The sequence below is a fragment of the Chenopodium quinoa genome, unplaced genomic scaffold (genome assembly GCF_001683475.1).
Source record: "Chenopodium quinoa cultivar QQ74 unplaced genomic scaffold, ASM168347v1, whole genome shotgun sequence".
In the NCBI taxonomy this organism is placed as follows: domain Eukaryota; kingdom Viridiplantae; phylum Streptophyta; class Magnoliopsida; order Caryophyllales; family Amaranthaceae; genus Chenopodium; species Chenopodium quinoa.
Window position 1 is genome coordinate 1,595,033 of NW_018744633.1, and position 18,308 is coordinate 1,613,340.

Below are 18,308 nucleotides of genomic sequence, written 5' to 3' on the forward strand. Positions count from 1 at the left end.
GGTCAAATTAGTGGTCGAATTCATTGATTTTGGGGTCAAATTTGTTAGTTTTAGGTCGAATTTGTTGGGGTTTGCCGTTGAATTCTCTGGGTTTTGCGGTTCGAATGGCAGCGTCCTGAGGTTTGTTGTTGAATTGTTTCACGTGTTTCACTCGGTTGCTATGATCAAGCCATAGGTTATACAACACTAAAGCTACATCACTCCAAGTTCGCTCTGATTCTGACCTTAACAAGTAGTTTAACAATGACGGTGGTGGCTGGGAAGGGAGTTGCAGCGGGGAGGAGGAAAGAGAAAGGAAGAAGAAAGAAGTGGTTATGCATAAGGGTATTAATGTCTTTTTGTAGGTCGATTGCTAAACCATGGTAAAGGAATTTACAAATTGTCTAACTGAAGTTACCATTAGTTTAGTAATATTAATTCATGATTACCATTGATAATCAAAAGTTTTAGGGTTTACCATTGAGAAAAAATAAAAGTTCGTGATTACCAGTGAGAATTTTCCTAATTTTTTTTCTTTTGTAGTCCCTAAACTATGATGACTCATCAGTTTTTCATCGGAAATAATCATGTAAGAGAGGCAGAGGGACTAATTTGCTTCATTAAAAAGATGAGGGACCAAAATACTACAAATACAATAGTTGAGGGACCGTATTTATGCTTAACTCCTAAATATACATACGTATAAATCATATAATCATCCTCGTATTAAATAAGTCAAAACTGTAGAAGATCTCCTGACATTCCAGAGAATTCTTGTGTCTCGATCAAGCAGCAACAATGGCGGCGCTTTCAACACCGACGATGAAATAACAGCCATAACAGAACAAAGACTAGAATTAACCAACGCAAAAACCCTAGAATCCGACTTAGATTTCGCCTTCAATCTCCAATTAGAGGAAGCCTTAACCGCTTCTCTCTCTCTCCTCCCTTCTTCCTCTTCTTCTTCTCCTCCTCTTTCTCTTCCAGAACCTTCTTCTTCCAACAACAATGGCAACGAACTCAATTTCGCAGATATTCAGAGTGAAGAACTCGAAAAACTTGAACAAGAACGCCGAGACCATGAATTCAGCAAAATTGAGGCGAAGAAATTACGAGATCATCTTAATCGTTGTATTCACGACCAAAAACTTGCTCTTGAGATTACTCGTTTGCCTGAAGGTGATTGGGATGAATTTGGTGATGAATTCGAAAGGCCTTTTGATGAAGGTTCCTCGGCTTCTTCAGTCGCCTCTCCGATTTTCAGGTAGTTTTATTTAAAGTTGTGTTTTTAATAAGTTTTCGAGTTTTATTCAGTTCAAATAGGTTTTAATCGATAAATGTTGGTAACTCCGATGAACAAATACATTGAATTTTGATAAGTTTTAGAGTTTTATTCAGTAAAAATAAGTCAATCGATAAATGTTGGTAACTCCGTTAAACAAATACATTGAATTAGTATTAATGAATCAGTATTCGAGTTTTTATTCAATAAAAATAAGTTATAATAGTTAAATATTTGTAACTATGTAGAACAAATACAATGGCGAATGAGTAAATATCAGGTGAAGAGAACAAATCGTTAGGCTAGCTATTTTATTGTTTTAATTGACCAGTTTATGTTTTTTGGATGTTATATTTTGGTTGAATATTTTATTTAGAGTTGTGATTTGTAATGTTATTGTATTAATAAAAGTGCAATGGTGATATAAGGTTGATTTTGTAAGTCTATTGAGTGATTTTTCGTGTTTCTTGGTTTGGTTTGTTTTGCTAGAATGACATATTTTGAAGGTTTTAGTTGTGTTTGAAGTTGGATATCCGGCATTTGAATTTGAATGCTTAAATACATTGTCATTTGATTTGATTTTTCCTAGTTTTATGGATGGTATTGTAGATGTAATTGTGCTTAAGTTAGCAATTTAGTATTGATTGTTTTCGTAATTGGATCTTAGGTGTCACACTTACCTGCAGATAGTATGTTACTATGTTGTGATTTTAATGTCTTATTTTGGTGAATCCTCAGGTTGTATTTTAAGGGTTTAGTGGAGGTAAAACAAGTAGAAAATACCGAGGTTACACTAGCTGGCATTGGAGTCACAATTTGTGATCCAAGGGAAAACTTGATTTTTGAGTTGAGCAAGCCTTTGGTGGGGAATGGAAAGAGTCGTTGAATAACTCAGATCAAGGCTTTAATTGAAGGTCTTGAAACTGCTCGTGCACTGGATTTGAAGCGCATCATTATCTTTTGTGACAACCTTCCTGTTTACCGTTATGTGAGTAGAAACTCCCTTGTCCTTGACTTGATTGATTGTATATGTATTAAAATCGTGTGAAATGTATTTTTTGTGCAATTATATATGGCTATTCAGACTATAGTGTGAGTGAGTCAGATAGGATCTTTTATGGCATGGATATCTTAAGGGCCTTTTTGCTTTTCATTTGATGGACAAGCCTTAGCCTTTATAACACCCCTCCACCAGGAAATATTAGTTAAGAAAATTATATTGGGAGGCTAATATGATCACTTTCTGGATTTAGGAGTAGATAATGACTATATTTTTGGCATATGTCGACTTGAGTTGAGCGATAGAGTTGGAGAGAGAATAGGGATGACCCGACCATTGTGAAGTTATATGTCATGCTAAATTTCTTGTTTTTGAGATGTTGAGATTGCGTAGCTAGCTTAAGTATTTTAGGTAGAGGAAGCATATTGCTGTTAAAAAATGTCTTAGTCCCTCTGCCAATAATAACCGTTGATGCCATTCACTTGTTTACTTTGAACATATTTGTCCACTAGTAATGTATAAAAGCAAGTATTATTATGTAAAATGATGCAATTATTTTAATATGGATAAACTATCTAATCAATTTTGTGTCCAAAAAAAAAAAAGCAAAAAAACTATCTAATCAATTTGTATACTCTAATTTGGATTTCTATGAGAGTACTATAAGATAGCACTTGAGTTCTTCAAAAAAAAAAAAAAAAAAAAAAAAAAGGTGTCACTTGAGCATATATTTCAGAACGCTGCATGCAGTGGACCATTCTTCTAATGCTTGGCTAGCTAAATTGCATATGTAATATGCAAATCTTAGCAAAATTTAAATAGGGAGTCCATGTATATACCACCTTGCGATGAGCTGATGATCCTTTTATCTCGGTTGCCACAGATCAAATATCAATTAGCTATAAATATTATGTGTTTAAATCTTCTTTGACCAGATAGCTAAAAGATTATTTTGTTTGCCACACTTTTATTAGTCATTAGTGCTGTTTGAACTTAAATATTTTTCCACCCAAAATTCCCTTACATCCTTGAACTTTTGGGGATGGGGCCAAGTACTCTCAAAGTAACAAATTTTCTTCGTAGTTGTAGAGAAGGCAGAGCTAAAACTATAAGAAGGAAACCTCAAACTGTCAATTCCCATAATCCCATCCACTTAAATTATTTAATGCCGTGTCATGCTATAGGGTATTGTATTGTACTTGTGAAGGAAACCTCAAACTGTTACTTGCTACTGCGGTTTGTGATAAAGCTTAGATTTCAAAGCACCGAACTTGGGTATGATATTGTTTCTTGGCCACCTGAAAGCTTCCTAAATTGAATAAAGTTGAGTTTTTCTTGGGACCAGAAGACGTTAAACATATTTTGAGCTTTTGAGTTTTGACTACTTTGATTTGGATGAAGAATTCTGTTTATTCCCGGTGTGCAAAAAGCTTTATTTAAGGATGTTTCTTATCTAATATGGAGTAGTAGTATTGGGGTTCCAATGAAGTTGTTTCAAGGAAATTATATTTAGAAGATTTTTCCACTGTATTTTAGATTAGTTTTCAGTCAGTTGGAACCCTTCTATAATCTTTTTAGTGTCCTATTCGTATTTAGGAATTGAGCACTCTTTATATTAGTATAGTGATTAGTCTTAAGATGCAACTGGCAATATTTTATTGGTGATACTTAAAAGTGCGGTCGGCTACATTTAAAATGTGTTTATATCCTCAAGCTCATTTAAGTTACTACCTTGTTCTACTCTGTGTGTGTGCGCGCGCGCGCGCGTGTGTGCGTGTGTGTGTGTGTGCAGTGGCGGATCCAGGATTTCTAATTAGGGGTAGCACTACGCATTAAATAACTTATTAGCAAACCGTAAATAGCTAGAACTCATAAAGTCATAATAAACTATTTAGATTGTCGCATTATACAACAATCAACCGAACGAATTGGGTTAACTTTATACAGTACAATGTGTTGTCTTAACTTATACCCTACCCTATTTTTGTAAGTGTATGCACAATTTAGACCTTTTTAATATACATGTACCACTTTGTCCATAATATTTTTACCAATATTAGTGCTTTTTAATTAGTCCATAATATATACTCCGAATATAGTTGTTTGTCAATAATATACTGCTATCAAATTAAAAAGTACTCCCTTAAATGCTCCATGAATTATACACTACAAAGTATGTATTGGTATTATCTATCAATCGGTTTAAGTTTTATACCGCTAATTGCATTGAATATAAGAAAAAAAAAACTATAACATGCGATTTTTTTATATACATATCTATGTAAATATTCATAAATATTGTTACTTATATAAAGCTATGAGCTTTGGAAAAAATATATATACATGAAAATGGGAAGAATTACTATGAATAGAGAGTATATTGTAAATTAGAAAGCTATTTCTACATGGTTATTCACTTATTTGTATGAAATGAGAAGCTTTCTTTTAAAAAGGGGGAAAAAAAAAACACAAAATACAGCCTATAGGTCTCGAACTCCTGACCTGTCGCATAAAACAACTTTAACTTTATTGAACTCACCACCAGAGCAATGCACATTGTACTTAATGTATAAGCAATTAAAAGTATATATACATAATCATTGCTGTAGCATTTTTAACATTTTGCAGTTTTTTTTTTTTTTTAGGTCCGCCAGTGTGTGTGTGTATGTTTTCTCAACTGTTTATATCAGAAAAAACACATTTTATTTAAGCTCAAACGAAATGATACAAAGTAGGGTCTAGGAGATCAGCAGAAACAAGGCCAAATAGTTATATATAAAAAAATTTAGCATAATAGCTATGAGTGAGCTCAAACATAGCTAAATACACCACTTGCTCCCAAAAAGTAACCAGGGAGGACTTTCAACGATGGAAAATTTAATTATTCCTCTTTAGTTAGAGCACCAACATAATAGATATAACACAATTTGCTATTTAATTTTTTGCCTCTTTGCCTTCTTACTTCCAATGAAATTTTAGTTGACCTTAAACTCTTAAAGAGTAGACAGGGCAATTCAATGTCTCCCTATTTCCAATGAAACATCACTTTTCTTATCTCCTTGGTTGTAAGACATAAATTACATATGGGGTCGAAAAGTTTCATAATAAGACAAGTATTAAGTTTTCTTATACAGTCATACTAGCAACCCGAAAAAAGTTTCACACACTTTGACCTATGCATTATTCACATACTCTGAGCTTTGGTGTCATTGGTGATTTATATTAAATGGAAAAATATAACCATGTGGGATCTTGTAAATTTACTTCAATTTATATTTTAGTTAATGATAACTAAAGCTATTAGCAATTGAAATAATGCAATGGCAAATGTGAAATGAGAATTATTTATAGTGAAAAGAAATAAAGGAAGTACATTCCTTGATTTTACTTTTGCTACGGTGGGTGATCAATTTACGGTTGGTTGTTAAAATATGCCTTGTACAGTTAGCCCCCTTCGAATGAATATCACAGGGGTTGCTTGGGGTTATGGTATTTGTTATGTGGGCTATGGTTTTCTGTTTTCGGGCTTATTTCTGGCCTATTCCGTTTTATGTTTTGGGAGTAGTGTATAAACTCCCTTAGGGTTTAACCTAGCCACTATTTTGTAATCTGTAATTATAACTCTCCTCTCGATTGCCTTTTTGTGGATGTAGCTAATTCATCGTTAGTGAACCATGTAAAACCTGTGGTCTTGTTGCTGATCTATTTAATCTTGCTTGGATCTGTTATAACAATAGTCATGCATGAAATATAATTTTTTTTTTTTTTATTTTTTAAATTTTTTTTTTATTGGATGCAGGCTATGCATGCATGGCAACCAAAACAGAGGAAGGTTGTTAATTTAATGGAAAAAGTAGAATTTCTTCAAAAGGAATTTACCTACTATCGTCTTTGCCTTGTTTCCCGAAATGTTATAAAGTTTGCATTCAAGCTTGCTAGAGATGCTATCACTTCTCAGATCTCCAAACCTACCGAGCCTATCCATCTCAAGATTTTGAAGGAGACTTGTGTGATCTGCTTGGAAGAGACAGTTCAGGATAAAATGTTCACTATTGATAGATGTCTGCATAAATATTGTTTTTCTTGTATGAAGCAGCATGTGGAAGCAAAGTTACATAATGGGATGGTACCAAAATGCCCTCATGAAAATTGCAAGTATGAGCTAAATGTTAGCAGCTGTGAAAAGTTCTTGTCACCTAAGCTAATTGAAATTATGAAACAACGAGTTAGAGAAGCATCGATCCCTGTTGCTGAAAAGGTATATTGCCCTTACCCTAGGTGCTCAGTATTGATGTCAAGAGCTGAGATTAACGACTTTGCAAGGAAAGAAAATGTTAACAGAAGAATATCCGGAGTCAGAAAATGCTTAAAATGTCATGGGCTCTTTTGCATCTATTGTAGAGTGCCATGGCATAATAATATGTCCTGTTTAGAGTATAAGAGATCAAATCCAAATCCGCAGCCTGAAGATGCAAAGCTTAAGTCACTTGCAACTAAAAATTTGTGGCGCCAATGTGTGAAATGCAAACATATGATTGAACTCGCTCAAGGTTGCTACCACATGACATGCAGGTAATTTTACTTCGCATTTCTATATTTTATATTAAAAATGTATTTGGCATGGCTGTATGGAAGCATACAAAGTTGATTTAATCTGGATGATAGGATGAGTTTGTCAAAATAGTCTAATGAGCAGTCACTAGTGTCAGGAGAATGGATAATGAAGTCCTGAGGAACTGTTAACATCTTGTCACATGTATACTTAATTATCCACTCCGAATATTTAAATATTTAAAATATAAGTGCTAAGTAACTGGGAATGAAATCCAGTTATTTATTTATTTATTTTATTATTTTGTTAGTTTTTTGTTTGTGGACGGTGCTTTTAGATGATTTTTGCTAGCTGACTCTGAATCATTTCAGAATTTGAATTGCCAGTATCAACCTTATGTTGTACGCACTGTGTTTTGGTGTGGGTTATGTGTCTGTTAGAGTGTTAGGTTGAGGTTGTGGAAGACTGGAGGTGCAAATGGAAGATGCTAAGATGACTTGTAGTGAAGAGTTGCCTAAGGTATATTAGGTAAAAGAGTATAAGAAAGCCAAAGCAGTATTCCAATAACCAAGGGGTGAGAAGTAGAAGATGGCTTGCTGAGTAAGTGTTAAAGAAATGCAGGGCTGCTCATAGAAGAAATGTTATTGATAGAAGAGTTTAGAAAAAAATCACGGCTGAATTTAATAGTTTGTTGAATGTTACAGACCCTTACAGTCATTATGGATGCACCTAGTTGAAGTCTCATGACCTTGATGTTCACAGTGAGTGCGATCTTGATCATTGTGGGAATTCAAGATTCATAGCAGCTTGTTGACGTCGTGTCCATCAATTTGTAGTGTTGGTACAATGGATGGAAAATATGATAAGACCTATTAGCTTTCCTAGGTAGCTTTGGCTTAGATTCCCATATGACGAATGTGATAGAGTAATATTTCATGCTGGAATGTTTACAACTTTACATTGATACTATCACATTCATTATTATTTGGTTATCCTCTCTATTACCCTTTCTTTTAGAACACTTGTGGCTGTTGGGCTGAACACCTTGAGAAACCATCATATTCTACTCAGATTTCAAACCCCAGGCTCCTGCTCTCTAGTTCTTTAGACCATTTTGCCGATCTAATGAAGTAGAAACTGAATTTTGTTACATATTTTGCTTTAGAAAGAGCGGTGTGTGAATGGAAATGGGAGTTTGGGGATTTGAAAGTGGTAATTGGAACGAATTAGTAATTCAGTCTGATAACAAAATCATTGATACATCTCTGACTAATGCCCTCCCTTTGCCATCCTCTTCCTTTTTGCTATAAAACACCAAAGGTTTTAAAGTGTTTTGAGTGTTATTCTTCTCTGTAACCCATAACCTTGACATAATCTGGTTTTGTGATATAAATTTCTCATTCTCAATTTTAGTTTCCCTACAATGAACACCTTTAAGTTGTTAAAAAAAATTATAACATGTTCATATTGTATGCAGATGTGGGTTTGAATTTTGCTATACATGTGGAGCGGAGTGGAAGAATAAGAAGGCTACATGTTCATGTCCACTTTGGAATGAAAGGAATATCATGTATGATGACTCAGATTTTGACGATGATGACGAAGAAGATTACGATGAAGATGAATATTACTCTGAATCTGACTCTGACTCTGACTCTGAATCGGATTGGTAACTGCGTAGGAAGATCACAACATTCATCTTCATTTTTGTTTACTTTGTTTACAAAATCGTTTTATAGTCTAATGATAAGCCTTCTTATCATGGGTTGAGAGAAGCATTTTAGGGTGTGTTTTGATGCTTTATATGTACTTTTGTTAGCTTTTGTGAGTTTTGGGCTGTGATCTCACTTATGTGCAAAAGGCGGGATTTATGAGTATAAGTGAGTGAGTGAGCTCGGGAACCAATGAAGAGTTATGTAAGAAGGATGGACCTTGGCTCGTGATTTGAGAGTTGTGATGGAGCATGGAAGAGCAAGGAAGAAAGCTTGAGGAAAAGGTGAAGCAAAGCAAGAAGAAGAAGCAAGGAAAGAAGGCAAAAACAGCAGGAACCGCTGCCAGGGCCGCTGGCAGCTGGCCAGAGCCGCTGGCAGCGGGTATACCAGAGTGAGGGGCTGCCAGAGCAGCTGCCAGCGGGTCCAGAGCAGCTGGCAGCGGCTCTGGCAGAAATTCGGGCTGTTTTGGTTAATTTTCAGCAATTTGGCTTTGTTTTGGCTCGTGTTTTGGATATTATTTTATTATTATTATTGTGTTATGTTATTAAAATATAGAAACATATAAATAGCTTAGTTTTAATTAAGTTTGAAGTGAAAAAAGGAGAATTAAGTTTTGAAAAAAAAAGCTTTCTAGGGTTTTCTTGGAATTTTCAGAATTCTTTGTTTTGGAATTAGAATCCATGGAAGCTTAATCTTCCGGATTCTTGGTTAAAGATTGAAGCTTTTAGCTACGAATTGTGAGATCTTTCTTCTCTTAATATCTATTGAATATATATTGTTCCTTGAATTAATTTCATGATTTGCTTTAATCAATTGCTAGGTTAGAATTATTGGATTCGCTTGCATCTAATTAATCTTTCCAAAGTAGCAACTTTAGGTTATTGATGCATGCTTTTGGTTGATAACTTGAAGAGGGAATAATATTATTGAAGAAATTAGACCGCTTGTGTTAATTTATTCAATCCTTGTTGATTTCTCCGTTTATTTTCTTCTTGTGGATAATTTAGAGCGCTTGTCTTGAATTGTGCATTGGAAAGGGTTAGAAAGGAGCGCTTTGCTATTTCTAACTATTTATGAGAATTTAGAATCTAGGAATTCTACAACAAGGTGTTCAATAGAGCTTGATTGAGGAGACTTCTATGATCAATTTGTATGTTCATTAGTGGATTTCGCATAACCAAGACCGTTCTTCTCATTGATTACCTATTCATTACGTTCGTTGTTCTTACTTAGTTCATTTATCATCATTGCTCGTGAAAACCCCCCTCGTTACTTAGGTTACTACCGTCCTAGAGTATTTCCACTTAGGTTTCCAGTTATTAGTCCCTTTTTCCCTGTGGATTCGAACTCGACTTCCCTAACTACGTTTATTTGCAGTTAGCTTAGTTGTGATATTTTTGGTTGCATACGACTGAGGCACACCAAATTTTGGCGCCGTTGCCGGGGAATTAAGGCGTTACTTTTTAATTGTTTATCTTAGTAGAATTTATTTTAGGACTGTTCTTAGCTATCTTTCTTTGTTTGTTCGCTAGGGTATGATAAGTACCCGTTCTGCTAACAAAGAAGTTTTGCAGTTTGATCCAGAAATTGAAAGGAATATTTCCAGGTTGCGAAAAGAGGCAAAAACAACCCCTAGTGAATCAACGTACTCCTTCAATATTCAAGAAGAAGAGGAGATGGCTGACAATCGAACTCTAAGAGAACTTACAGCCCCTAACTTGAACCAACAACCGTTGTGCATTGCATACCAGCAGTTGGAGGAAGGTACTAATGTTAAGATCAAATCCGGTCTAATTCATCTATTGCCGGCATTCCATGGCATGAAAGGCGAAGATCCGAATAAACATCTGGCAGAATTTCATGTGGTTTGCACTAGCATGAAACCGATTGGGATGACTGATGAACAAATTCAGTTGAGAGCATTTCCTTTTTCTCTCAAAGATGCAGCAAAGGATTGGTTTTACTATCTTCCCCCAGGTAGCATAACAACTTGGGCAGATTTAAAGAAGTGTTTCCTTGAGAAGTACTACCCAGCCACTATTTCTGCAAGCCTTAAGAAAGCTATCAGCAATGTGGATCAGAAGGAAGATGAATCCTTGTATGAGTATTGGGAGAGATTTAAGAGATTGTGTGCTAGCTGTCCTTACCATGGGTATTCCGATCAAGACCTCATCCTATACTTCTATGGAGGTCTAACTGATGATGACTTGAGGATGGTGAATGCAGCAAGTGGTGGAGGGCTAGTGAATAAGACTCCAGGAGATGCAACTAGGTTGATTGCAGAGCTAGCAGAAAATTCTAGGCAATTCAGTCAGAGAACTCCCACGCGCCGGGTGAATTTAGCAAATTCGAATACAACTGAGTTAGAGAGTCAAGTAGCTGATTTGACTTCTATGATGCGTGAGTTCATGGTGAACTCAAGGAATCCGCAGCAACTGAATGCTTGTGGTTTATGCACCTCCATGGGACATCCCACTGATACATGTCCTCAATTACAAGAGGAGCAGAATGAGCAGGCCAACGCCTTAGGTTTTCAAGGGCAAGGTCCGCAAAGAAGATATGATCCCTTTTCAAATACCTACAACCCAGGATGGAGAGATCATCCAAATTTGAGATATGGGAATTCCCAAGGAAACCAACAACATCAGCATGCTCAAGGTCAACAACAGTTTCAGCAATATAGGGCACCGTTCCTAACACCTCAAGGCCAAAGCTCTAATTCAGGTAATATGTCAACTGAAGAAATGATTAGATCACTAAATTCTAATGTTTCTACCATGCAGCAGAATATGATGCAGTTTCAACAAGAAACCAGATCAAGTATTCAAAACCTGGAGAATCAAGTCAGTCAAATCTCAAGTGCAGTAAGCCGACTTGAAGCTAAGGACTCTGGAAAGCTTCCATCCCAAACGGAGCTGAACCCTAAGCAACAAGTTAATGCAATAACATTGAGAAGTGGCAAAAAGTTGCAAGAAACTGTAGTTGCACCTAAGAAGGCTAAAGACTTGATTGGAGTTGAGGAGGAGGAAGTAGAACAAGAAACTAAGGCGAATCCTCCAACCTTTACCTCTTATGAGCCTGTGCCACCTTTCCCAGAAGCCTTGCAAGATACTCGAAGGTATGAGAAAGACAAGGATATTTATGAGACTTTCAGCAAATGTGAGGTAAATATGCCCCTCTTGAATGTGATTAAAAGTGTTCCTCGTTTTGCTAAGTTTATGAAGGAACTGTGTACGATCAAGAGAAAGCACAGGTTGGGAGGAAAAGAAAAAGTGAAGGTGAGTGCTCATGTTTCTGCAGTTTTCCAAAAGAAACTCCCAGAAAAATGTGGTGATCCTGGTATGTTTACTATTCCTGTTACAATAGGAGACACCACATTACACCGAGCCATGTTGGACCTAGGTGCATCAATCAATGTCATTCCCTACTCCCTGTTTAAATCTTTAGAACTTGGGCCTTTGCATGAAACTGGGGTAGTAATTCAGTTAGCTGATAGGTCCAATGTATATCCTAAGGGGGTAGTAGAAGATGTACTTGTTAAGGTTGATGGATTGATCTTTCCTGCTGACTTTTACGTCCTTGACATGGAACATGACAAACAAGCAGCCCCTATCCTGTTAGGAAGACCTTTCTTAAAGACTGCTAAGACAAAAATCGATGTGTCTACCGGTTCTTTGACTATGGAGGTTGATGGGAAAGCAATTGTGTATAACATTTATGATACCATAAAGTATCCTGTTGATACTCATTCTTTATATTCTATAAATGTTGTTGATCCAATATTGCATGATGTTTCTAACATTGATCATGGGGATGAGCTCCTCACACCTATTACTAATGTTGTGTCTGGTGATTGCTTGGATTCTTCTATACCTACTAATGTGCAGGTGAAGGTGGCGGAATTGAATGAACAGTCCAAGCTTCCACCTATACCACTAGGGGCAACACCCACCCCGTCATCATTTCCGGGCAAGAAATTATCCCAGGTATACCACAAAGCAAAGAATAAGGTGTGGCATGACAAGATGAGCTCCCGTTGGAAGGGTCCAATTCAAGTTGACAAGGTCTATCCGCATGGAGCGGTAGAAATTCGGAGTTTAGAGACCAACAACATGTTCAAAGTGAATGGAAAAAGGCTCAAACCCTACTTCGAGGGTTTCAAAACCGAGAACGTGGAGTGCATCGATCTCTACGAGCCATCAATGGAGTAGCGAAGTGGGATGAGCCGCGTCGAGCCAACGACGTAAAACAAAGGCGCTAATCGGGAGGCAACCCGATCGAAAATCTTCCCCATTTCTTCTTGTAGTTTAGTTTTTTATTTTTCTTGTGATGTGAAGAGTATTTTTATTGTGTTTGTGTAGGTGGATGCCTTGGGAGTATTTGTTATGCGCGAAGAGCAGCAAAAACAGAGCAAAACAGGCCAAAGGGGGGCTATCCCTGCAGTAGTCGCTGGCAGCTGCTCTGCAGCCGCTACCAGCGGGTCTTCCAGCAGCCCAACCTCCCCTTTTGCTGTCCCAGCCGCTGGTAGCTGCTCAAAAGCCGCTGCCAGCGGGTACCCCCCCTCCACGTTTATTTTTTCTAAAAAAAAAAAAAAAAAAAAAAAAAAAAAAAAATTTACGCAGTATAGCCGCTGCCAGCGGGTCTTCCAGCAAAGAAGATCCAAAAGCTCTGCTTTAGCCGCTGGCAGCGGGTCCCAAGCCGCTACCAGCGGCCTTTCCAGCCTTTCCTGAATTTTTCACCCTTTTTGACCCATTTCTTGATTTCTAAAATCCAATTCATCCTTCTTCTCTTTCCCTTAGCAATCCCACACTCATACTCCCAAACCCTAACCCAATCTTTCCTACACACAATCCCTTTCCCTCACTTTCAAAGACAATTCAACCTAAAATTGTTTCAATTTCTCAATTTCACACTTGGCATTTGAGGAATTGTGAGAACCTTGGTGTTTGGAGGTTTGGTGGTGTGTTCATTGTGCTTTGAAGAATAAAGTGTGAGTTGTGCAATTCATTCTTAAGCAATGGGAAGAGACAACAAGGTGATACTTCAAAAGAGGGTGAATCACCCTCTTTTCCCCAAGCAAGTGACTTCATGGGAATTAGGCTCACTACAAAGGAGCAAGCTATTTGAACTCCAACAACCCAAGAGTATAGTGCAATGCACAAAGTTCTTCGATTTGGAGGCATTGCAAGAGGTTGGTTTGGAGGAGGTGATGGAGCACGAGCGCACCTACTTATGTGAGGTATACATGAATTCCTTTCCACTTTGACTAAGGGATGTCAAGAATTTCTTTCAATTTTAACAATAAGAACTATATCATGCCTTATGCGGTAATTAAAAATGCTTTTGGTTGGAATGATCTTCCCATGGGCAACACTTGGGGTCCCCATAGTTCATTTTTTCTTCTCGAAATTTTTGAAATCCTTGATAATGCCTAATCTTCCGGCTCCGGAGGTCCTTCTCCTTGAGGTTTTGCATCCTTCTTCCTTTCCCATACTTTTGTTTTAATTGTTGTTGTTCTTGCATTGAGGACAATGTTTCATTCAAGTAGGGGGGGAAGCAATTCTTGCATATCATTACAAATTGTATAGTTATCTTAATTTGATGGTTTTGTATAGCTATTTCAATTGTGTTTCAATGAAAAAAAAAAATGCAAAATGAAAAAAAATGAAAAATGAAAAGAAAAAAAAGGAAAAAAGAAAAAAAAAAAGAAAAAGAAACCCGCTAAGTTGAAAACCTGTAAAGGCGGCTTAGGCAAAAATGGGGGCCCGGTTAGGTTGAAAACCCGAAAGGGCGACCTAAGCAAAAAAGAGGCTAATGAGCGGGTGATATAGTGAGATTTGAAAAAAAGAAGAGAGGCTAGGATGAAAACCCGAAAGGGCTCCTAGGCAAAATGAGAGAAAAAAGAGAGAAATGTTCATGAATTTGATTTTTCAAGGAAATTTCGCATCTATTTGCCGGAGTCGGTGTCATAAGGGGAGGAGATATAAGGAGGTGTCGGGGTAGGTTTCATCTTGGTGATTTTGGGAGATAGTTGAGATTTTGGGGGAATTTGTTGATCATCTTAGGAATTTGAGAGCATGAGTTGTTTGTTTTCACTCTTGAATGTGGAAGTGTTTTTATGAGATTTTTGGTTAAGTTGAGTTTTTGTTTGCCCAATTTTATCAAAAATTTCATTTCTTTAGGCGGTTGAGAATATTCATACTCATGGCTATGCGTTTATCGTTCCAAGTTGATTTTGGGGATGAATTGATAAATAAGAAAAAAGGGAGATTCAAAGTGTGAAGTATGGGGGAGTGTGATTGTGATTGGTTGATAAGTACTAGGATGTTTTGTTGAGTTTGAGTGCATAGAGCTAGTTTGATTCCACCATCTTCTGTTTTGAACCTTAGTGAGGAGGATGTGTTTTATTCTCTAAGTTTACTCGAGGGCGAGTAAAGGTTCAAGCATGGGGGAATTTGATAAGCCTTCTTATCATGGGTTGAGAGAAGCATTTTAGGGTGTGTTTTGATGCTTTATATGTACTTTTGTTAGCTTTTGTGAGTTTTGGGCTGTGATCTCACTTATGTGCAAAAGGCGGGATTTATGAGTATAAGTGAGTGAGTGAGCTCGGGAACCAATGAAGAGTTATGTAAGAAGGATGGACCTTGGCTCGTGATTTGAGAGTTGTGATGGAGCATGGAAGAGCAAGGAAGAAAGCTTGAGGAAAAGGTGAAGCAAAGCAAGAAGAAGAAGCAAGGAAAGAAGGCAAAAACAGCAGGAACCGCTGCCAGGGCCGCTGGCAGCTGGCCAGAGCCGCTGGCAGCGGGTATACCAGAGTGAGGGGCTGCCAGAGCAGCTGCCAGCGGGTCCAGAGCAGCTGGCAGCGGCTCTGGCAGAAATTCGGGCTGTTTTGGTTAATTTTCAGCAATTTGGCTTTGTTTTGGCTCGTGTTTTGGATATTATTTTATTATTATTATTGTGTTATGTTATTAAAATATAGAAACATATAAATAGCTTAGTTTTAATTAAGTTTGAAGTGAAAAAAGGAGAATTAAGTTTTGAAAAAAAAAGCTTTCTAGGGTTTTCTTGGAATTTTCAGAATTCTTTGTTTTGGAATTAGAATCCATGGAAGCTTAATCTTCCGGATTCTTGGTTAAAGATTGAAGCTTTTAGCTACGAATTGTGAGATCTTTCTTCTCTTAATATCTATTGAATATATATTGTTCCTTGAATTAATTTCATGATTTGCTTTAATCAATTGCTAGGTTAGAATTATTGGATTCGCTTGCATCTAATTAATCTTTCCAAAGTAGCAACTTTAGGTTATTGATGCATGCTTTTGGTTGATAACTTGAAGAGGGAATAATATTATTGAAGAAATTAGACCGCTTGTGTTAATTTATTCAATCCTTGTTGATTTCTCCGTTTATTTTCTTCTTGTGGATAATTTAGAGCGCTTGTCTTGAATTGTGCATTGGAAAGGGTTAGAAAGGAGCGCTTTGCTATTTCTAACTATTTATGAGAATTTAGAATCTAGGAATTCTACAACAAGGTGTTCAATAGAGCTTGATTGAGGAGACTTCTATGATCAATTTGTATGTTCATTAGTGGATTTCGCATAACCAAGACCGTTCTTCTCATTGATTACCTATTCATTACGTTCGTTGTTCTTACTTAGTTCATTTATCATCATTGCTCGTGAAAACCCCCCTCGTTACTTAGGTTACTACCGTCCTAGAGTATTTCCACTTAGGTTTCCAGTTATTAGTCCCTTTTTCCCTGTGGATTCGAACTCGACTTCCCTAACTACGTTTATTTGCAGTTAGCTTAGTTGTGATATTTTTGGTTGCATACGACTGAGGCACACCATCTAATCATTAAAAACTGCTTACTGCATCTCCTCTCCCAATCTCAGTCACATTTTAGTCTTCTGAGCACTTGAGCAAATCCCAATCATTCTGGTTCCTCCCTTTGTGTTTTTGTCTGTCACTAATTGTTTTTTTTTTTTTTTTAAACTTGTTAAACTGATCAAGCCCCACTTGAACTATTAGCTGACCTTAACAATATTAATTTCGGCTTTCTAAGAAAAAACTCGCAGATCCTGGTTAAGTTGGAAAAATTACCCAAAATAATTCTAATTTTGCCACATTTGTTCAAAATAATTGAAAATAGTATGGTAGAGGGGGATATCATGAAATATGGTACACTCGGAAGTACATTACATATAAATAAAAGAACATTGGAACAAAGTTAATGTTCCTTCTTTTATTTATATGTAATGTTCATTTTATATGTAATGTTTATTTTACCCATTCATTTTCTCTCTTCGATACTCTCTATTCTCTTCCTCTAACTTCAACAAAAACAAGAATTTGGCGTCGCCCCCTTTTTCCTTTTTCTCTCTTCTCTCTCCTTTCTCTTCTAGGGTTTTTAGTTTTCTTGGCCGTTTAGGACGGAAATAGTCTAATTTCTTTAATTTAATTTAGTTTTTTGGAAATTGAAAATTAGACTATTTTCGACCCTTTTTCTTTAATTTAATTTAGTTTTTTGTTTTGCTTTACGTTTTGTTTTGTTTGTTTTGTTTTGTTCTCTCCATCTGTGAGAGTCTGTCCCAATTTTTTGGGTTTTTTTTTTTTTTTTTTTTTTTCAATATTCTGGGATTTTGATTCATCTATGGATGATAATTTTATTTTTAGGGTTTTTATAATAATTGGGAAGGTGATTTGAATTTCTATGGGTATGAGATTTGTCATCAATTGGTCGATCAAAACACCAGTGCGGATTGCGGAGGTTTTAACTTGGAAAGATGCAAAAACATCAAAAATCATTGCTCGCGTCAAGCTTGAAGCCATGCCAAATATGCAAATTAGTTATGATTTTGGTTGTTAAAGTTATGATATTTTCTCTAAATATGTGGTTTACAGATTTTTATTATTGTAGATGTCATATGACTATTATTTGCTAATATTATTACTTCCAGTTTAAAAATAAAAAATAAAAAATTCTTCTATTTTATTTCTTGATTTTTATAGTTTTTAAGTGCCTAATTGAGTTAATTCATCACTCACAAATGCATTTATACTGGATTTTACATTCCAAAATCTAAATTTCATGATCAAATTTTCGGATTTTTCATGATTTGAGAATTTTGGGTATTTTTTTTTTAATTTATATTGGCTAAAAAACTTGCAATTGAGTGTTAAACTTGCTTGATTTCCACTATAAATTCACTTTATAAGGTTTTTTTTTTTTTTTTTTTTTTTTTTTTTTTTTTTTTTATTATTATTATTATTATTTTTTTTATTCATTTGAGGTATACTTCTCTTTCTTTGTTCTATTTCACGAATATGAAACCCTAGGTTGTGCTTCAATAGTGAACTCTCTCTTTGCTTGTTTATTTTTACTTATATTTTGTGTTTTGTGATAATATTTGTTGTTATTTTTACGTATATTTTGTGTTTTGTGATAATGAAGAATGTTTGAATTTTTGGCACTACCATTGCTGTTCATCATCTTCTTTCATGGGTTTGGGTAGTAGCATCTTTTCATTATTTTATATGTAACATTTTTTCAAAAAGATAATGTTCTTTAATACGTAAAAGTAATGTTATTTTATTTTTAAGTTATGTTCTTTTATTGTATGTAATGTTCTTTATTTTATATGTAACGTTCTTCATTTTTATTTTTTGGAGGTGTACTCCACTTTATTATTCAACAACATAATATCCCACTTTTTATAACAAACGTGATTGATGAGTGTTGCCATTGTTCTCAATTATATTGTGACACTATTTAAATACTACA

The 18,308-nt window shown here is 35.9% G+C and overlaps 1 pseudogene; it reads left to right on the forward strand.

The window, feature by feature from the left end:
• Nucleotides 1-243: 243 nt before the first annotated feature.
• On the forward strand, nucleotides 244-8,674 carry LOC110701558 (annotated as a pseudogene).
• Nucleotides 8,675-18,308: the final 9,634 nt, after the last annotated feature.